Source organism: Phalaenopsis equestris, unplaced genomic scaffold, assembly GCF_001263595.1.
Source record: "Phalaenopsis equestris unplaced genomic scaffold, ASM126359v1 Scaffold000600, whole genome shotgun sequence".
Taxonomy (NCBI): Eukaryota; Viridiplantae; Streptophyta; class Magnoliopsida; order Asparagales; family Orchidaceae; genus Phalaenopsis; species Phalaenopsis equestris.
In genome coordinates, this window is record NW_018165040.1 from 2781250 (window position 1) to 2787702 (window position 6453).

Below are 6453 nucleotides of genomic sequence, written 5' to 3' on the forward strand. Positions count from 1 at the left end.
GTAACTTTGTAAATAGCTTATATTAGTGTTAAATTCATGATATCCTACTAGTCTTTTCAAATACCACGAAGTCCTCATTTGTTTTTCTTTTCTTTTTTTTTTTTAAAGAAATTTACATAAATATCTATTTACACATCTCACACCTGAAGTTTCATATTTACATACATATCACTCCAGTGATTTAAACTTAGCATAAAAAAGTTGTATTTCAGAAGTAAAAAGTTGTTGTGTTATTGTTGATGTGAGTTTAAAGATTTGAGTTTGTGTGTAAATATGTAAGTTTATGTGTGAGTTATGTAAATATATAAGAATTATGTACTAAATATGTAAATTTCCCCCTTTTTTTTCAACCATTTGTACTGTAAATCACTCTAATCTAATAATCTCAAGTTCTCGGCAAACAAAAGAAGAGTTAGTTAGCATTTAGTCTTATTTGGACTTTTTGTCTATAAGTTTGACCAGGCTTTTTTTATTAACTAATTGGTTTGCTATTATTATTATAACTAAACAGTTGCGGGTCAAATCCTCTGCATGAGAAACGAAAAACATTGAACCTGTACTTGAGGGCTCTGATTATTTAAATGGAGGGGCATTTACACATATACCACCCAATTTCTATGTATTTATATGCCCAGCACCCAAAATTTACTTTTTTACCTTTATATCAACTCAAATCTTTCACATGACATTAAAAATATTACTTTTTTGTAAGGTGGCATAAATGTAAAAATTGAAATTTAGGTGTTAGATATGTAAATACATAAGAATTGGGAGGTATGCATGTAAATCTTGAATGAAATAGCTATTGTGGCCGCATCAAACAGACAGTTTGGTTTGTCTTAATGTCTCGAGATGATATTATATTCCGAAAAATATATTAAGAAAAATCACTGTTATTTTGTCGATTCGTTAACTGTATCAATATTTTTTTGTTTGCACGTGAATCATGATGTTATGGAAATAGTCAAGGAGTTATTTTGACATTTTACTCTTTTTAAAATTATTCATTATAATAATAAATAGGGGGGCGTTAATTAGTTGAATTGATATAAACTTATTAAGTTTTAGGATAATTTTTAGTGCTCAATTGTAATGTCAAAATGAATTTCATATTTAAAATGCTTATAATCAAATCGAGCGTCTCGACGAAACGAATTCAAAAAGCCTAAGATCACTTGATTTCGATGGCATGCATACACTCGAATATTTGCAAACTAGTGTACGATCAAGGAAATCTCTCTGAATCATCTGATAGAGTGATTCAGTTTCTTTTCTTACTTAACGGGAGGCAGCTCCTTGGCTCTATGGCTCTATAAGTGGAGCCCTAACATCTTCATGAGAGGGGGGCTAAGACCAGAGCTTGGAGAAGACATGAGGAGAGAAAGAGCTGAATTCCAGTGTTCTGCACTGAAGATCCGACGAACATTTCCTACTTCTATCGTTGTCGACCACCGCCGACCACCTTTGAGCACTGCTTGCTAACCGCACGGAATAATGAAACACCTTGTTCAACAACGACGAAAAATGCAAAGTAACGAAGCACTTTACTGAAAAATATATCAACATTGCGGAGTAAAGAAGCACCGTGTGGAGCAGCGACCAACATTGCGGAGTGATGAAACACTGTGCGGGGTATCGACCAACGTCATAGAGTAGCGGGCAATCTATAGAGCACTGAACACCACCCATCAACGCACTTCGTAGACGATGTACCGAAGTTCTGGCAACAACTACCGCTCCCTACTGTTGTTCAACGAGTCCTAGTGTATGATAAGGGCATGTACATGTATCCATTAAGTTAAAGTGGATTATTTCTGACTGGGTGTGATTTTTCATTTTTCAAGTTTTTCATGTAAAATTAAACTCACGGTGTCTCTACTAATTATATTTATTTTGGTTAGATTTTTGTGTAAGATTAAAATGCTAAACATTAAGTTATCACCACGAATCTTCTAACAAACATCAATATATATTCGTGTTCGGTTGTTCTCAAGGCATTTGGTTTGCTAGACGTGTAGTCATTGACCAGCCATCGCAGCTATCAATAATCGCCGTCTACCACCATAATACATGCATACATATAATCATACATTTTTAAGTTATTAAATATTTATTATGTAGTAAATAAAATAGAAAATATTTAATGACAACAGTTAAATTTAAAATTTTAATCTTATTATTATAGCACCATTAATTGTAATTATGTTCCATGAAATATTTCAGTAAATTAATAATTAAACAAAAAATCCTTCCGCAATTAAAGAGCAGAAGGCGACGACTGATCACCGGATGCTCATAGAAACAATGATACAAGCGTGTAATGAGACAATTATTAGTTTTTATAATAATTATAAAATGATTAAAGAATTATTTATTATAATGCAATTACATCAAAATTATTCATAAATGTATTTCTTTTTATTTGTTATGAAGATGCTTATAATACTATTTTAAATGACTATAATATAACTTTAAGTGTACATACATAAAAGAATTATTTTTATCATGAAAATTTTATAAACTAAAATATTAAGGTTTAGTCTATTCAATCCAAATTATTTGTGGGTAAATTAGAATATGTTAATAGCCCTTAATGAGAAAAAAATAATTTCCTATCATTAGAAGAACAAATATACTAGACTAAAGGAAGCTATCGTGATGCATGTACGAAGGTCCCAAATAATGGAGTAATGAATTATCGTCTTGGCGTTGCATTGAAACCAAACACACATTAGAAAGGGGAAAAATCCATAGGCCCGGGTCAAGTGAAATAATTCATTATGAATTGTGAGTACTCTCGCGTTCACTTTTCTCTTGACTTAGGGATAATGAAGTTACAAAGTTGATTATTGCAAATGTATAATAGTGGTTCATTGATAATAATCATGGACTGGGTGTGTGAATGTACTTCTCGGTGATAGTATGTTGCAAGGATTGTTGTGAATTGTTATGGAGACAATAGTTGGCTGTGAACATCATAGATAATGGTTGTAGCACCAACTTGTCATATAGTTTGTAGTTAAAAATCATGGTAATTGTTGGTAGTGTGGGTCGCAGATGATTGCTTCTATTGGTTGGCTATGGAGGCCGTGATAGGAAGTTGCAGATGTTGTGAGTCATGTAGACCATAGCTGATCACATTTGTCATAGCGATGAATTGTGATAATGTTCATAAGCTGCAGGGGCTAGAATCGAGAGTTGCAAGAGTTGTGAACCTTGTAGGCATAAGTGGGTCACCTAAGCCACAATGATTAGGGCTGTAAACAAGCCGAGCTTGAGCGAGCTCAGGCTTGGCTCGTGTTCGGCTCTTTCGAAATAGTTCGTGCTCGAAATCGGCTCGTGTTTGAAATTGGCTCGTGAACAGTGTGTTCGTGTTCGACTCGATTTAAATATTTGTGTTCGTGTTCAGCTCGTGTTCGACTCAAAATTGGCTCGTTAAAATTAAATTGAAAAAAAAAAATAGATGTAAAGTGTGGGATTCGAACATGGACAAAATATATACAAAATAAGGGATTAACCACATTACCACATGAGATGTTATGATTTAAACTTAGATATAAATATATATGATATATTATTATATAAATAATATATGTAATATATTATTATATAAATAATTATAATTATAATTATATATTATATATATATTTATTTATTTTGAGCTAAAACGAGTCGAACACGAGTTGTTCGCGAACAACGAGCTTTTTTGAGAGCCCTAACAATGATGAGTTGTGATTACGCCCAAAGGCTGCAGGGAATAAAGTCGGCAGTAGCATGAGTTGGGGACCCTGTAGGTCGTACTTTGGTCACACAAGTCATAGTGGTGAGCTGTGATGATGTTCGTAGTCCATAGAGGTTGGAGTCAAGAGTTGTATAAGTTGTGGATCACATAGACCATAATGGTCATGTAGGCCATAAAGGTGAGTTGTGATGACATCTATAGGTCACAGAAGTCGAAGTCTAGAGCTGAAGGATCTATGGATCACATAGGAAGTAGTTGGTCACAAAGCCATAATGGTGAGTTGTGATAATATTTCTGGGTCGTAGGGACCTGAATCAAGAGTGACACGAGCTTTGAGCTACGTAGTTCGTAGTTGGTCATGTAAGTCATAGCGGTGAGTTGTGATGACATCTTTAGTTTGTAAGGATCGGAGTTAGGAGTTGCATGAGTTGTGAACCACATAAGTCATGGTCGGACAGGTAATTCATAGTGCTGAAACGTGATGATGTCCGTAGGTTGCAAAGATCAGGGACGGGAGTTGCACAAGCTGCAAATCACGTGGGTCGTGGTGGTGACCTATAACGTCGATTGTAGGCCACAAGGGTCAGATTCAAGAGGTACATGAGTTGTAGACCCTATAAGCTATATTTTGTCAAGTATGTCATGTATGTCATAGTAGCGAGATGCGATGATAGAGCTTTAGGAGTAGAGAAAATCATTGTCATTGGGGTGCATCGTTACACCACATTCGAGAGGCGTCATTGCATCGTATGTGAGGTGAATTTTATCACATTATCGTTGCATCGTATTCAGGATGCGTTGTTACACAATCTTTGGGTTGCATTGTTACGCAATTTTTAGGGTGCATTGTTACATCAACTTTGAGAGATGTCATTACACTGTATGTAGGGTGTGTTGCAACGTTGTCATCGATGAGTGTCGTTGCACAATGTCTTTGATGTCATATTGTTATGTCAGATGCTTCACTATTTCGCAACATACACCAATATTCCGCAATGCACATTGTTGCTTCGTAAGGGGCCTAGCTGTAAGGTGCATGTGAAGGCTCTTGGTGGTCAATGATGGCCTGCGAGCGGCGGTTAGCTACCACAGGAGCAGAAAGGGTACATTAGAACAACAGTGCAAAATATTGGACTCCATGTTATGTTCTTTCTCTAGCTTAGGGTCTATGCCCCCTTCTCAATAGGGCGTGGGCTCTATTTATAGAGTATGGATTGTAAATAAGAAATGAATCTCAACCACTCTGATTAAGTGGCTTGGAAAGATTCTCTTAATTGGATGGTATTCTATAGACATTTAAGTGTCTTAATAATGTCAGAATTGAGCGATCTTGAGTTCGTTTGATTGACCTCATTGAGACCCTCGATTTGTTCATAAGTGTCAAATTTATAACTTGTTTGACGTCCCAATTATGCATTGAAAGCTTCCAAAAGTGATTTAACGACTCAATCTGGGCTTGATTTAACTCGAATTGAACAAATTGGAATCCATTGGTCCGAATTGTCAGGCCAGTCAATTTATTATAAGTTTACTAAAATTAGACTTCCGAACAACTTTTAATCATAATTTGAATATTGCAAAAAAAAGTCTTAAAATTCATGTCATACCTCAAGATTCAGGGTGGATGATGGAAATTTGTCAATTGCGTGTCAAAGCAAATGCTAAGTTGCTCATTAGCAATTTAGTTAGCGTCCTCATGAGTGTGTCCTCCGTGATACCTTATATGAAAAATATTTTTTTAACCTTAAATAACATGGTTTAATATATTATTTGTAACACATCATTCGTAAATTTTCATCATCTTACATAAATCTTGAGGCATGACGTGAATCTCACAGATTTTTTAGCAAGAAACATTCAAATTCAAACTAAAATTTATCCAAAACTTTTATTTCAACAAAATTATCGTCAAACCAATCGACTCGACGAGAAGAACCCAAAGACACCAAAATTGACATAGTTCGAGCCAAATCATTCCTGAACCAAGCTATTAAATCAATTTTAAAAGCTCTGGTTGAATAGTTAGAAGGTTAAATGGATTCCAAATCTGAAAAGTTCCTAGTCAAATTGATCGTCTCGATGAGATCAATCTAACGAGCCTAATATTTATCAATTCTGACATCATCATGATGCTTAAATGTCCATAAAAGATTGTCTAATTATGGGAATCTTTCTAAGTCATCTGATTATATGGTTTGAATTTCTTTCTTATTTACAGGGGAAGCCACTCCCATACTTCATAAATAGAGTTATGCTCCCTTCATGAAATTAAGAAGAACAGAAGTTGGAGTTGGGCTAGAAGAAGAATGAGCTGAATTCTAATGTTGTTTTGAACCAAAAAGACGACAAATACTTTCTGCTACTGTAGTCATCGACCACCATCAAGTGTCTGTTTTTGTTGCAACAAAGCCTCTTGCAGAGTCATGACATATGTTGCAGAGTAATGATCAACATCACTGAGTGTTCTGCAACATGTGCCTTACAGTTGGGACTTATGTAACTAACTAAGGTTTATGTGGTCCACACCTCATGCAACTCTCAAATTCGACCTCTGTGACCTACAAATGTTATTACAACTTCCAACTCTGGCCTCTGTGGTTTATGGAGACTATTGTGGGTCATTATCACAACATATGCAACCAAGTACCACTTTTGTGTTCCACAACTCATGCAACTCCCAACTCTGACTTTTGTGGGCTATGAACGTTATT